This window comes from Pleurodeles waltl, chromosome 11 (assembly GCF_031143425.1).
Source record: "Pleurodeles waltl isolate 20211129_DDA chromosome 11, aPleWal1.hap1.20221129, whole genome shotgun sequence".
NCBI classification, from domain to species: Eukaryota; Metazoa; Chordata; class Amphibia; order Caudata; family Salamandridae; genus Pleurodeles; species Pleurodeles waltl.
In genome coordinates this window covers 8,797,755-8,813,009 of record NC_090450.1, presented here as the reverse complement: position 1 = coordinate 8,813,009, position 15,255 = coordinate 8,797,755, and the positions used below count along the sequence as shown (strand labels likewise).

The 15,255-nt window shown below is 50.9% G+C and overlaps 1 protein-coding gene across 2 annotated transcripts in view; it reads left to right on the top strand.

Annotated features, from left to right (window-relative positions):
- The first annotated feature begins 5,338 nt into the window (after positions 1-5,338).
- IL1RAP (interleukin 1 receptor accessory protein) overlaps positions 5,339-15,255 on the top strand; it is a 329,530-nt gene continuing 319,613 nt past the window's right edge. For both annotated transcript variants that reach the window (XM_069212783.1, XM_069212784.1), the window contains exon 1: positions 5,339-5,469. The gene's annotated coding sequence lies outside the window, so the exon portion shown is untranslated. The remainder of the gene's footprint in view (positions 5,470-15,255) is intronic.

Genomic DNA, 15,255 nt, shown 5'->3' with positions numbered 1-15,255 from the left:
GGGCCTGATTACAACTTTGTAGGAGGTGTTAATCCGTCCCAAAAGTGACGGTAAAGTGACGGATATACCACCAGCCGTATTACGAGTCCATTATATCCTATGGAACTCGTAATACGGCTGGTGGTATATCCGTCACATTTGGGACGGATTAACACCTCCGCCAAAGTTGTAATCAGGCCCTATATTTAGTGAAAATAAAGCAAAACACTTCAGCAAAAAATTCAGCTAAGCAACTATCCAGCACTGTTTAAACTCTTTCTAATCCCACCATCACCAATTCAATACCTCCCAGTCAATCGCTATGTGACAAACTGGCAAAGAAATGTTCACTAAAGTAAAAGTGTATTACAAATTTGATGTTAGCCACAACGTTATTCAAGCCGTGAACAAATCTGAACCTCCAGGAACAAGTAAGGGCCAGCTCATGGAGTTCTCTCTGTTGAAAGAAGAGGAAGTGATCAAATTAATAGAAATCACTTAGGGCGTGACTAAGGGCGAACGGGGTTTCTCCATGACAAACGTGTTGAATATCTCATCCACAGAACTGCGATTCCATTGTATCCTATGGAAACTGTAATACAGCAGTCGGAATATCCGTCACATTTGTGACAGGGTAACCCCTCCCACAAACTCTAAACCAGGCTCTAAGTTCCAGTTGATCTGCAGAAGTTGGTAATCAGTGCTCTGCTCTGGCGTTATGTCGATTTTATTACTGCAACACACTTTACATGGGCATCCAACATCGAAATTTGGATCAACTATAGATTCTCAAAACTTTCAGCTGCCTGCCTTTAAATGAGGGTCCCAACATTTAGACCTCATACGCCTTTTTGGAGCTACATTTGCTTTCTATCAGGAATCAAATTGCCTTTAACGCACTACACATTGCCCACAAATACCTCCATGATACAGGCCCTGAGGACCTCAAAATATAGTTTAAATGGCACACCCCTACTTGAGCCTTTCATTCTGCTACTTCAAGAACAGTTGAGACCCCTAAAACTAATAAAACATCTAGGAGTCGCCGAGGTTTTATCTCCACCACCCGTAAACCCTGGAATAAAATGTCCAGGCACCTCAGAGACCAGCCCATGGCCCTGAGCTTCAGAAAATAACCTAAAACCTGTTTTTTACTTCTCTGCCTCTTAACTAGCTCAACAGATTATGATGAATGGCAGACAATAGCGCCAGGACGCCTATGGGCAATTGTGTGCTTTATAAACAAAATATATAGCAATATCAATAAATTACTATGATCACAATTACTGTTTACAACTAATTAGATTACATCCAAATCAAAGTAAATGTTAGATATGCTTGATCATAAGTGAGCACATATTTTTAACCTATCAGTCTATTCCATATCCAAAAAATCCATAGGTTGTCAGTCGCCTAACTTATATGGCTTTACTAGTTTGCTGAGGCTTAATTATACCAAGCCATGTGTATTAGCCCACATATCCTATGGTGTAATCAGAGCAACTACAGCAGTGGTTCCCGACCTGTGGTCCGGGGACCCCTGGGGGTCCGCGAAACCTCCTCTGGAGGTCCGCGACTGCTTGGAAAATTTAATAATATTAACAGATTCGGTCCCAGCAGTCAGTGGAGGGGGTTCCCAGATTAACAGAATGATTCATTGGGGGTCCCCGGGTTCCAGTAATGATAAAGTGGGGGTCCACAGAAGTAAAAAGGTTGGGAACCACTGAGACAGGAATTAATTCCTTCAGCATCTCCCCTCAGCAACTGGCTATTTGTCTACAACTGCCCCTTTATTAAAACATTATGGGGGTCATTACGACCCTGGCGGTCTGAGATCGCCAGGGCTAAAGTGGAGTCTGTACCGCCAACAGGCTGGCGGTACGGAGACCGCCGCGGTCGCACTGCCGGGGCCGGCGGTTTCCCGCCGTTTTAGCCCCGGCGGTGATAATGCGCCAGCGCAGCGCTGCAAGCAGCGCTGCCCTGGGGATTATGACTCCCCTACCGCCAGCCTGTTTCTGGCGGTTTGCACCGCCAGGAAGAGGCTGGCGGTAAGGGGAGTCCTGGGGCCCCTTGGAACCCCGTGCTGCTTTTCACTGTCTGCATAGCAGACAAAGAGCAGACTAAGGTCTAAGGTGTGGTTTCCTCTCATTGATGAGCAAGTCGAAGAAGTAGTGAGGTCGTGTGTGTGGTGTCAAGCCTCTGGTGGGTCGAGCTGTCCTGTTCCAGTTGAGACTGAACCTAGCCTTGATGCTCCTTGGGTGTCAGCCAGTCTTGATTTCGGGAGTCTCCCAGAAGGTAGCCACACCATGGTGTTAATTGACGATTTCTCCAAGTACCCCGAGGCGGAAATCATACCGTCTCTCACGGCTGAAGTAGTAATCTCTTGGATGGAGAAAATTGTAACCACCCAGGGTCTCATAGCTGAAATCAAAACTGACAATGGTCCACCTTTTCAGAGTCGGGAAATGGCTGAATATTTTAAGAACACATAAATTCGATATGGTCGGATCACACTCTGGTGGCCTCAAGCCAATGGGGAAGTGGAACGTTTCATGAGAACTCTCAATAAGGTCATTCGCATTGCTCATGCGAGTGGTCAGACAAGTGACTATGCCATTTATTCTTTCCTACGCAACTATTGCCAGACTCCCCACTCCACTACCAACCGAGCTCCTGGCATGTAGTTTTTGGGCGAGCAATGGTTGATTCCATCCCACATCCCCGATCTTGGGTTCTCCCTACTCTAAATGAAAACCAAGTTTTTAAGCGACGTTTGGCCACCAACAACTATGCCAGTCACAAAAGGCGAGCTGTGAGTTCTGGCCTAAAAGCAGGTGACAAAGTACTGCTGAAAGAAACGTTGTCTGGCAGCAAGTTTTGAATGCCTTTTTATACAATTCCTTGAACTGTCATTCATCGAAAAGGATCCTCTATTGTAGCACAGCGTGGATCTGTTGTTGTCACCCGTAACATTTACGTGTTCAAAAAGTTCTGTTCTAAAGCCGGTGATTCTCCAAGTCCAGGCTCCCCAGTTCTGGATGATGATGATGGGTCCATACTGGGCGAAGTTCCTAGTAGAGAACATAGTGTGCCTGTTTTGGAAGATGCCGGGCTGGTCCCTGTTTCTAATGACGACTCCTGCAGAGACTCTGGACAGAACTCTATCCCAGGAAGGTCTAACGCTGCCAAGTACAATTTGCGCAGCAACCCTCCTACTTCTGCAAAGCTGCGAGACCATATCGTTGACGTGTGATATATATATATGCCTATGTTGTTTTTTTCGTTTGATTTTTTGGGAGGAATGTAGTGTTGCGTACCAGTGATGGAACTGGTACTGGGACGCTACCATTTGTGTGGGGGTGGCCTGAGTGGAGGTTTGTAGTAAGCCCCACGTGTGTATGCTACCCACGTTTGTTACGTTTTAATGTGGTTTAGCCCTGGTATAGTCAGGGCGAGTATATAAATAAAAAGGGCATTGCCCGTGGCGTGAAAAAGCTTGGGTGGCGGAGCGATCCTGTGGTCGCGTCCGTAATGTTATCTTGCCGCTGCACCCGGCGCGGACAAGACCGCTGGTGCGATATAAAAATCTGTGTGTCTCCAATTATTTCTACACAGCGGTTTTAATGTCAGCAGATTCGCCGACATTACACCAGGCTCTTGCAACTCTGCCCAGCTCTGGATGCCATCAGTCTGTCTGACATGAGCAGGTAGTGTGTCTTCAGTGTCTATGCTCTGTGCCAGGCTCTTGCAGCCCTGCCCAGCTCTGGATGCCATCAGTCTGTCTAACATGAGCAGGTAGTGTGTCTTCAGTGTCTACACTCTGTGCCAGGCTATTCCAGCCCTGCCTAGATCTGACTGCCAGTAGTCTGTCTTACATGAGCCGGTAGTGTGTCTTCAGTGTCTGTGCCAGTCTCTTGCAGCCCTGCCCAGCTCTGGATGCCAGTAGTCTGTCTGACATGAGCCGGTAGTGTGTCTTTGATGTCTATGCTCTATGCCTGGCACTTCCAGCCCTGCCCAGCTCTGGATGCCAATAGCCTGTTTTACATGAGCAAGTAGTGTGTCTTCAGTGTCTATGCTCTGTGCCAGGCTCTTCCAGGCCTGCCCAGCTCTGGATGACAGTAGTCTGTCTTACATGAGCAAGTAGTGTGTCTTTGATGTCTATGCTCTGTGCCAGGCTCTTCCAGCCCCGTCCAGCATTGGATGCCAGATCAGTGTGTCTGGCATGAGCCGGTAGTGTGTCTTCAGTGTCTATGCTCTGTGCCAGGCTCTTCCAGCCCTGCCCAGCTCTGGATGACAGTAGTCTGTCTTACATGAGCAAGTAGTGTGTCTTTGATGTCTATGCTCTGTGCCAGGCTCTTCCAGCCCCGCCCAGCATTGGATGCCAGATCAGTGTGTCTGGCATGAGCCGGTAGTGTGTCTTTGATGTCTATGCTCTGTGCCAGGCTCTTCCAGCCCCGCCCAGCATTGGATGCCAGATCAGTGTGTCTGGCATGAGCCGGTAGTGTGTCTTCAGTGTCTATGCTCTGTGCCAGGCTCTTCCAGCCCTGCCCAGCTCTGGATGACAGTAGTCTGTCTTACATGAGCAAGTAGTGTGTCTTTGATGTCTATGCTCTGTGCCAGGCTCTTCCAGCCCCGCCCAGCATTGGATGCCAGATCAGTGTGTCTGGCATGAGCCGGTAGTGTGTCTTCAGTGTCTATGCTCTGTGCCAGGCTCTTCCAGCCCTGCCCAGCTCTGGATGACAGTAGTCTGTCTTACATGAGCAAGTAGTGTGTCTTTGATGTCTATGCTCTGTGCCAGGCTCTTCCAGCCCCGCCCAGCATTGGATGCCAGATCAGTGTGTCTGGCATGAGCCGGTAGTGTGTCTTCAGTGTCTATGCTCTGTGCCAGGCTCTTCCAGCCCCGCCCAGCATTGGATGACAGATCAGTGTGTCTGGCATGAGCCGGTAGTGTGTCTTCAGTGTCTATGCTCTGTGCCAGGCTCTTCCAGGCCTGCCCAGCTCTGGATGACAGTAATCTGTCTTACATGAGCAAGTAGTGTGTCTTTGATGTCTATGCTCAGTGCCAGGCTCTTGCAGCCCCGTCCAGCTCTGGATGCCGTCTGGCATGAGCCGGTAGTGTGTCTTCAGTGTCTATGCTCTGCGCAGGGTACTTCCAGTCCTGTCCGGGCCATCTATGGCCACGCCCACCTCCGTGGTCCGCCCTCTCTGTCGATGCCCTTCCCATGCTCGCCGCTGACGGGCCGGCCAGGCCCCTCAGGAGGGATTCCCCGTTGTCCCTCCTCTCTTTCCTTTCCCTCCGGGACGGTGGCAGTGACGTGTGAGAGGAGGGTTCGGCGTTGACGTCACCGCCTCTTGAGCCAATAGCGCGGCGCGGGGCGTGTCCCGGGGCTCCGAGCTGTCAGCCGGGGCTCCGGGGCGCAGTGTGGCCGGAGCTCGGCGGCGGGAGGTCGGTGCCCGGTGCGGAGCGGCGGGGACCGGAGACCGAGGCAGGTGAGGCCCGAGGGCGCTGCGGGGTCCTCCCGCCGCGGCTCCTCATTTCATCCTGCAGCTGCTCCTCGTTGTGTCGGACTCCGCATCTTATCCGCCCCACCCGTCCCGCTGCTCCTCCTCTCGTCATCCGCAGCTCCCACTCTTACCACCCGCTGCTCCTCCTTTCACCCCACACCCCCTGGTGGCTGCTGCTCCTCCTCATCACCCGCTGCTCCTCCTCTCGTCACCCGCTGCTCCCACTCTTACCACCCGCTGCTCCTCCTTTCACCCCACACCCCCTGGTGGCTGCTGCTCCTCCTCATCACCCGCTGCTCCTCCTCTCGTCACCCGCTGCTCCCACTCTTACCACCCGCTGCTCCTCCTTTCACCCCACACCCCCTGGTGGCTGCTGCTCCTCCTCATCACCCGCTGCTCCTCCTCTCGTCACCCGCTGCTCCCACTCTTACCACCCGCTGCTCCTCCTTTCACCCCACACCCCCTGGTGGCTGCTGCTCCTCCTCTCATCACCCGCTGCTCCCACTCTTACCCTCCGCTGCTCCTCCTCTCATCACCCGCTGCTCCTCCTCTCATCACCCGCTGCTCCCACTCTTACCCTCCGCTGCTCCTCCTCTCATCACCCGCTGCTCCTCCTCTCATCACCCGCTGCTCCCACTCTTATCATCCGCTGCTCCCACTCTTACCCTCCGCTGCTCCTCCTTTCATCACCCGCGACTCTCGCTCTTATCACCCGCTGCTCCTCCTCTCATCACCCGCTGCTCCTCCTCTCATCACCCGTTGCGCCCTCTCTCATCACCCGCTGCTCCCACTCTTACCCTCCGCTGCTCCCACTCTTATCATCCGCTGCTCCCACTCTTACCCTCCGCTGCTCCTCCTCTCATCACCCGCTGCTCCTCCTCTCATCACCCGCTGCTCCTCCTCTCATCACCCGCTGCTGCTCCTCTCGTCTTCCGCAGCTCCCACTCTTACCATCCGCTGCTCCTACTTTCATCCCACAGTCCCTGGTGGCCGCTGCTCCCCCTCTCATCACCCGCTGCTCCCCCTCTCATCACCCGCTGCTCCCCCTCTCGTCTTCTGCAGCTTCCACTCTTACCACCCACTGCTCCTCCTTTCATCCCACAGTCCCTGGTGGCTGCTGCGCCCTCTCTTACCATCCGCTGCTGCGCCCTCTCTTACCATCCGCTGCTGCGCCCTCTCTTACCATCCGCTGCTGCGCCCTCTCTTACCATCCGCTGTTCCTCCTTTCATCCCACAGTCCCTGGTGGCTGCTGCTCTCCCTCTTATCATCCTCTGCTCTCCCTCTTATCACCCGCTGCGCCCTCTCTTACCACCGAGCTGCTCCTCCTTTCATCCCACAGTCCCTGGTGGCTGCTGCTCCCCCTCTCATCACCCGCTGCTCCCCCTATTATCACCCGCTGCTACTCCTGTCACCATCCTCATTTCCTGTTAAGACCCCTGCTCCTCCTCTCATCATGCGCTGCTTCCACTCTTACCATCAGCTGCTCCTCCATTCATCCCACAGTCCCTGGTGTCTGCTGCTCCCCCTTTTATCACCCGCTGCACCTCCTGTCCCCCTCAGCTGGTCCCTCGCTTATCACTCGCTGCCTCCCCTCTCATCCCCCGCTTCTCCGCCTCTTAACATCCGCTACTTCCCACCCTTTTCACCCGCTGCTCCTCCTATCACTCGCTGCCCCCCATTCCCCGCTTCTCCGCCTCCTAACATCCGCTGCTCCTCCTTTCATCACCCTCCGCTCCTCCTTTCATCACCCTCCGCTCCTCCTTTCATCACCCTCCGCTGCTGTGTTTTCTACTATACGTTGCATTGCGTTATAAGGGGCGCGGTGTCTCTCGGTTGCCTCTCTCCTAGACCCCTCTCCGGGCGGCGGTCACATGCTGCTGCTCCTCCTTTCATCTCACACTCCCTGGTGTCTGCTGGTCCGTCGCCGTTCTGGGGCCTGTGCTCCTCTCCAGCAGTGGCACTCGGGCTGTGTCCTCGGTGGCTGACTGCAGCGGGTCAACGGTCAGTGCTGTGCAGGGTACCCTTGTTATCCCACAGCTCACACTTTTCTAATGGTACATGGGTGCTCCGGAGTCAGTGCTGTGCAGGGCCTCCTTGTTAACCCCTTTCCGTGGAGCGAGCTCACTCATCCCTTACATGATGCTCTGGAGTCAGTGCTGGGCAGGGTCTCCTTGTTAACCCGCTTCCTCATAGCTGACCCTCTGATCAGTGGTGGCAGGATGCCCGAGAGTCGGTGCCCTGCAGGACCCTGAGCTCACCCTCACTCCCCTCTCCTGTTTACCCTGCCCATTTTCAGTGCCTGTCGGTGGATGCTGTACACCCCCCTCCCCCCAAGACTTCCTCTAGTGTGCTCTCCGTGCCCTGCGATTGATCCTCATGTCTCATCAGTCAGTGGATGTCAGTGGATGAGTGCTACAGACCCCCGGGTCCCCACTCAGCCCCGCAGTTGTGTTAGCATCGCGGTGTTGCCCTGTTGTTACCGTGTCTTCCCCAGTGTGTCAGAATCCTGCACTTCGGGGGCTTTGTTTTATCTCTACTGGTCACCCTGTGCAGAGGGGGACCTGACAGCAAGATTGCAGCTCTGTCTAGCACTGATATCAGATAGGAACAAGCACTACATAGTCCTAAAGGAAATGTGACTGCACCCACGTATATATGTATTTATTTGACAGTGACAGCCTCCATGTGTGGTTCGGCTCCACTGTCCTCAACATAAAACCTAATATATATGGAATAAAGTACCCCACACCGTACATTCTCATAACATTGCGAGTCACCAAGGAGTTACGTGGAGGAAAAAGGCCAACGAAAGAGTTCTTATCTAAGGTCATGAATTTCAGAGGTGACCTGCGGTATCCTTATGTATGGCGGGGTACTTTATTCCTTATAATACATGGTCACTCAATCACCTTTACCGCAAACTACTCGGTGCATAGTTTAGTCATATGTGAGCGCAAGCTTGCAAGCATGAAGAGTAAGAATATAATCTCCAGTGCAAAATTAAACGCAACAAAAAAACAGTTAGATATTTGTTGCAAAAAGATATTAGAAACAGTTTAATGTCTGTGTTTTTTTTTTTAAAATGCAGTAGAAATATTCTAACTTTTCTAGTTCCCCAAGGAGTGCCAACAATAAAGGTGTTGTCATGTATATCTACCTTCTGCTTGGCGCTGTATAGAAGAAAGAAACCAGTGCTTTGCAATTGTCCTTTCAGCAGTGGTTTTAATTATGTCATGGCCTGGCCTGCTTCTCCCTCTGGCTCGCTGGCTCTGACAGCAGGCATTGTGACTCCGACCTCCACTGTAAAATGTTATTACAGTTGAGTTCTGATGTAATATCTCTATAATTTTTGACTGGCTGCGTCAGAAGTAGCCGATTATGAACAAAAAAGAGAGAGTGTTATATACAGGGATTGCGGACACCCATACTTTGTACAGAATGAGATAAGATATTGTTGCACGTTAGTGCTATGTATAATTGTTGGCTGCACTGTTTGTGGGGTCTGAGTCTCCGAAGAAGCGCCCCATGCCTTGCTCTGTGCACCACTGTCCGCCCATCGTGTGTGGATAGCTAACAAGTAGGCCAGCTTGCCTCTAGGCGCTTGTGAGGTTTTAGGGCATGAAGGGGGCGAAGCCATACCAGATGTACTGAATGTTTCTGGGTGATTAGGAGCCCTCTCGCTGCTCTTTGGGCAGTAAAATACCGTAGTGATCAGAGTATGGTGGGTCCGTGTGCCACTGCACCTGCCGCACCGCCGCGTGGCATCGTGCATTTATTTCAGGCATGCCTACCTTGTAAGCCAGATATCACAGTTCCAGTGACCTCAGTGCGCTGCAGTGCTCTACACCAGTGAACCGCGGAGCCTGTAACTCATCAGTTCTGATCTCAGTGTGGTAACTCGCTGGGTTCGTGCACCTGCCGCGGAGAGCTCCGAATAGTCACTCACGTGGTTCTGCCAGTGAAAGGTTCGAGCACCCATTGCCCACACCTTTCAAGTCAGAGAGAGCTCAGCGGGCTACGGCCCCTGCTTCGGAGATATGTGACTGCGACTAGCGGTTTGAAATCCTTGCAGGGCCAGACTGTGTTTCACGTTTCCCGTGTGATAGAATGATTCCTAGCTCCGAGTGGTAAACCCCTTGATGATTTTTGTTTTGAGGAGGGGGTGGTAGGGTGCTATATACCATAGGTTTTCTGTTCTGCTAAGGTCACGAAGCTGGTTTTGCGCGGAGGGCCTCTGGTAAGTGCACTGACTCTGTGTGGTTTCTGTGGTATCTTTGGAAATGGCACAGACAGAGGGGCGGCGGGAGCTGGCCACCATGGGGGGACCCTGGACCCCCTGTACAGGTGAACCCACCTGCTCTTGTGTCCCTGTGTGTTAAGTGAGATGGCGGCACGCCCAGACCCTCTTCCCAGGGATGCTCGCAGCTCATGGCCAGGCCCGGACGTCACATCAGGACTTGTTCTGCCACACAGGCGGAATTTTGAGTTTTTAATCAGCAAATGTACAGCTGCCTGCGTCCAATATTGAGCAGCGTTTCCCCAGGGCCAAAAGTGCTTTTTTTTTTTGTTTGTTTGTTTTGTTTTTTTATAATTTGTCTCCGAAAAGTCCCCTGCGCCAGAGGCGGGAAGGGCAGTCTTGGGTGTAAGCGGCGGGTTACCTGACACTAGAATCCCTGGTCCCCTGGGCAGCAGCTCTTTACTGAACTCGGTGCACTTCGAAGCCTGGTACCTAGGGTGGGTGAAGTCGGGTCCTCTGGCCGTGCACCCTTAAAACCCGCCATCTTGTGCAGATGGAGTTTAATGGTATTATAAGTTTCAGACATCACGCCTAGCTGATTCTGTTCATGTGATGACACCTTGACAAAGCCAGTAGGCCTCCCTTATATTTTCCGAAACCCCCTGTTTATCAAAGGACAACATGGTTATTTGTATTATTGTGGTGACCCTGACAAAGCCAGTAGGTCTGCCTTCTTTAAAATGGCTCTCCCTTAAATTGTGATGATGTATATGGTAAGGGTGGGGATATTGTGTTTATGCGGTTCTGGACCCAGCTGCGGGCTGTGGTTACCCCATCCCCTGGATAGACCTTGGACTGCTCCTCTTCGATACCCTGAGAGCGTCAAGCGCTACAATGGGGTGCTGTATTCCCAGTAATACAGTTGTGGACTTGCGACTCTCAACTTCACAACTAATAACCCGATTTCTTAAACCTCTCCCCAGGCTTGCGTCATAGCCTGTATGTCGCTGGAAGGTCTGTCACCGATCCCGGGGTTCTTTAGCAAGCAGATGGGACACAACACGCGCCAAATAAAAATGTGGATACATATATGACATGACGTTTGTTTCCTTTTACAACCGCAGTGTCCTTTTCTTCTATGTTTCCGTAACTGTGAGGCTCACCCGTCCCGCTTTATTCTTTGTATTGCCATTACGCATGTTTCTAGCGCCAAGAGGCCAGATGCTGTGCATTAGAGCAGTCTTGTCTTGGTAGTGCGGTTTGGAGAATGCAGGCTTCGCCGTTCATCCTTCTCGGGTATTTTTCACGTATTAATGGAAGAATCCCAGTGTGTCACATTGAATTGTGTGTTGTGACACTCGTCTCTCGCGCTAGCCTGCCTATTCAGGACTGCAGCTTAGACGCAGCACTGGGGCTCCTCTCGTTTTGTTTCTGCCAACCCTTTAAAAAAGGGGGCTACGTTTTGATGGAAGAATTTTCTATACCAGACTGAGTATCTATGGCTGCCCTGCGTGATTGCAGCCAGTCTGCAGTCAACGTATTGAGCATCTCACAATGTCGCATACACTTACAACTTATCAAACAGCAGTTGTCAGGATGGAAGTGTAAACATATGCTAATGAGAAAACGGAGTCAAATACAATTAACATTTTGTGTGCCAAGATTCCATTTTTTTTATCTGCCACCTTGCAGAATGCCAACAGAGGAGTTGTGCAATTCTGTTGAAAACAGTAAAGCAAAGTAAGTGATTTTTCAGTATTTTGAAATGCCAGACTACATGATGCGGTGTAGAAAATGATCTGTTTGAGCATGAAATTCCCAGACCAGAGTTGCAGTTGCCTGCAGCAAAGCCCAGATATTGCTGCCTGATTTGGGAACGAGCTTGATCAGAGACTGTAGGACTGAAGTACATGCCAGTTCTCACTGGGGGTGGCCCCTCAACCAGTGAGCTATCCCTCATAGAGTGGCCCCTGGGGTCAGCGTCACTCAAGAAGAATGTGACGTTTGGCCTGTGAACGTGCTTGTTGTCTGTGTAGGCATCAGGTCCTGTGCTCTGTTCGTGGGCTCCATATCTGCCTGTACGTCTTGTCTCATTGTGCCTGTTCTATATAGAAGCAATTCTGTCGTCTTTGCCAGTGCTTGTTAAAAATGGCACTGGTAAAGTGCCCCTTCCAGGAAGATGGAAAAACACCACTGTTAAGCAGTGACCAAAACTCTACAGCGGGGCTTCTCACCATCATGTGCGATGCTCTTTATACACTCCTCTGAAAAGGACTGAACTCTTCAGGGGGTTGATGCACAGCATTGCCTGATGTGCAGCGTCTAAAACTCTGTGAGCCTGTCGGACAGGCTCCCCACTGGGCAGTGTCAGGGGGTCATCATTGAGCCGTTGAGTTGCGGTCCTGGGTGCACAGTTGTGTTGTGAGTTCTGATTCTGCACCTTTGCTGCGATGGTGTGCTCGTGCATGCAGGCCTCCGTGTGCGTCGTCGAGGGGGCGCTGCCTGGGGTCACGGATGCACTTCCGGTAAACTGATGTCCTGGGCATGGAATCCTGGTTTTGTTTCCAGAGTGCGGTGTCTACATGGTCCCGGGTGCACTGCTGTGTTGCTGTAATGTGCTTTGCACTGGGTCCGATACCCCCAGTTGTGTTGCCACTGTGTGCACTGGGTCCTGTTGACACAGCTGTGTTGCTGTAATGTGCTTTGCACTGGGTCCAATACCCACAGTTGTGTTGCTTCTGTGTGCACTGGGTCTTAGTGACACAGCTGTGTTGCTGTAATGTGCTTTGCACTGGGTCCAATACCCACAGTTGTGTTGCGTCTTCTGTGTGCACTGGGTCTTAGTGGCACAGCTGTGTTGCTGTAATGTGCTTTGCACTGGGTCCAATACCCACAGTTGTGTTGCGTCTTCTGTGTGCACTGGGTCCTGGTGACACAGCTGTGTTGCTGTAATGTGCTTTGCACTAGGTCCGATATCCACAGATGTGTTGCTTCTGTGTGCACTGGGTCCTGGTGACACAGCTGTGTTGCTGTAATGTGCTTTGCACTGGGTCCCATACCCACAGATGTGTTGCTACTGTGTGCACTGGGTCCTGGTGACACAGCTGTGTTGCTGTAATGTGCTTTGCAATCGATCCTATATGCATGGTTGTGTTGCTACTGCATGAACCGGATCCTGGATGCACAGTTGTGCCGCCATGGAACGCTGTGTGCAGGGTCTCTGGTACATAGTGGTGTTTTGGTTATGTGCGGTGCCCCTAGCCCGAGATGCACAGTTGTACTGCTATAACGTGCTGTCCATTGAGACTTGGATGTATAGTTGTGGTGTTACGGTGTGAAATGCACAGGGTCCTCTGCACACACGTGTTGTTAGGGTGCACCACTCAAAGGGTATGCAATGCAGGTTTGTTTTTCTAAGGTGTGCAGTGCACAGAGCCCTCAAAACACGTGTTTCTGTAATGTGCAGTGAACTGAGCCCTGGCAGGGTGTTAAGTTGTGCTGTGACTGCAAGGTTGGGTTCCTAGGGCGTTCTGTGCACAGTCCTCAATACACAGTTTTGTTGCTAGGGTTTGCTTTACTTTACACAGATACCTCAGTTTTAAACTGCCAATTAGACCTAACAAAATAAACCTGTTACCATGCCTAAACCCCCCTCTTTAATACATATGTCACCCCTATGGTAGGCAATAAATAGCCCATAGGGGAGGGTGCTTTGTATTTAAAAGATAGTGCATGTGGTTTTATGTTTTACATGTGCTGGCAGTGAAAAACTCCCAAGTTCATTTTTCAGTACTGTGAGGACTACCATTCTCATCGGATAACATTTGTTACCTTATTACATTTAATAAGTGCTAACTTTTTTCATTTGGAGCAGGTAGAAATATCATGTTTGGAATCGTGAATAGAAATTCAAATCCTCTTTCGTGGTGCTGTTGGATTTTAGATTACAATTTTGAAAACAGTTGGTATTTTACAGCCATAAACGTTATGAGGAATGCATATTGGCCCCAGACAGTGAATAAGACCTGGTTGTAGCTGGAAGAGGGCCATCCTGCCAGGATTGGAGGGGTGGAGCTGTTCACTGCCCCACATACATTTCAAAGGACTGTCTCAGCATGCTCAGACAGAAACTTCACACCAGCCTTCTGTCACCCTTGACATCTTGGAGCCTGGTCAGAGGAATAAAGGGGAAGGAAGGAACTTTCCAGAACCATATGTAGGGGTGGGTTAGAAGTTTGTCCCTCCTTTGTGTGCTGAGTTCCCTCCCAAGTGATTTCATTAAGTGAACAATTTTGTTGGCCATCACACTGCGTCACGCTTCCTCCTGTTACAGTGAGTGATGGCCTTCTCCGGTTTGCCTTTCATCCGAGCAGCAATCCTTTCTAGACATTGACGCAGGGAGCCAATAACCCTCACGCTCATGATGGCCCTGGCGCATTGAATTGACATGCTTCTGTCAACTGTTCTACTTTTCATTTTCAATTTATGTGGCAAGAAAAGTCCAGTGAGGAATTTACAGCAATAATAGCTCTAACTTGAGCAAACGAGAGACCCACTGCATTGCAAATGCTTGTTTAATTTGCTGTGGGATATCGCTTGTGTTGTGTTTTCACTTTGTTACTGTTTGTGTGCTGCATAAATAACTAACACAGTACCTCAGTTAAGCCTCACTGCTTTTGTTCCAAGCTACCAAAGAGTTCATTTAGAGGCTTTTGTGGTTCACCCTGAAAAAGATTGTGGTTGTTGCCTGAGAATAGTTCCCCTCCCTCCACCCCCAATCAAAAAACAATTTCTTACATGTTTCTGTAATGTGGGGTTCACTGAGTCCTGGTAGGATCGTGGAAGGCATTATGGCTGCCCCATTGCATTGGTAGGGTGTGCTGCTCAGAGGGTCGTCAGTGCACGCAGGGTTGCTAGGCTGTGCTGCTCAAATGGTCCTTGATGCACAAGGGTGTCCACATAATGTGCAGTGCACTGAGGCCTGGGACTGTCTTGGATTGTACTGTTGCTGCACAGTTGTGCAGAGTCCACACTGCAAATTAGTGCTCCTAGGGTATGCTGTGCTCAGGATCCTTGATGCACGTTTATATTGGTACGTTGTGCTGTGCACAGAGTCTTTAGTGCACATGTGTGTTCTATAGTGTGCACTGCCAGGAGCCCTGACATGGTCTCGGATTGTACTGTGGCTGTATGGAGGAGTCGCTAGGATGTGCATCTCATGGGATATTGACTCACAGTTGTATTTCTTCGGTGTGCTGTGCACAGTCCACAGTGCAAACGTGTGTTTCTATAGTGTACAGTGCACCGAGCCCTGGCATGGTCTCTGATTGTACTGGGGCTGCAAAGTTTTTTCCTAAGGTGTGCTTTGCACATGGTTCTTGGTGCACGTTTGTGTTGCTCGATTGTGCTGTGCACGACTCTCGGTGCATGGTTGTGCTGTGCACAGGGTCCTCTGCACGTTTGTGTTGCTAGGATGTACTGCATACAGGTTCCTCAGTGCACACTTTTGTTTGTATAGTGTGCAGTGCAGGAT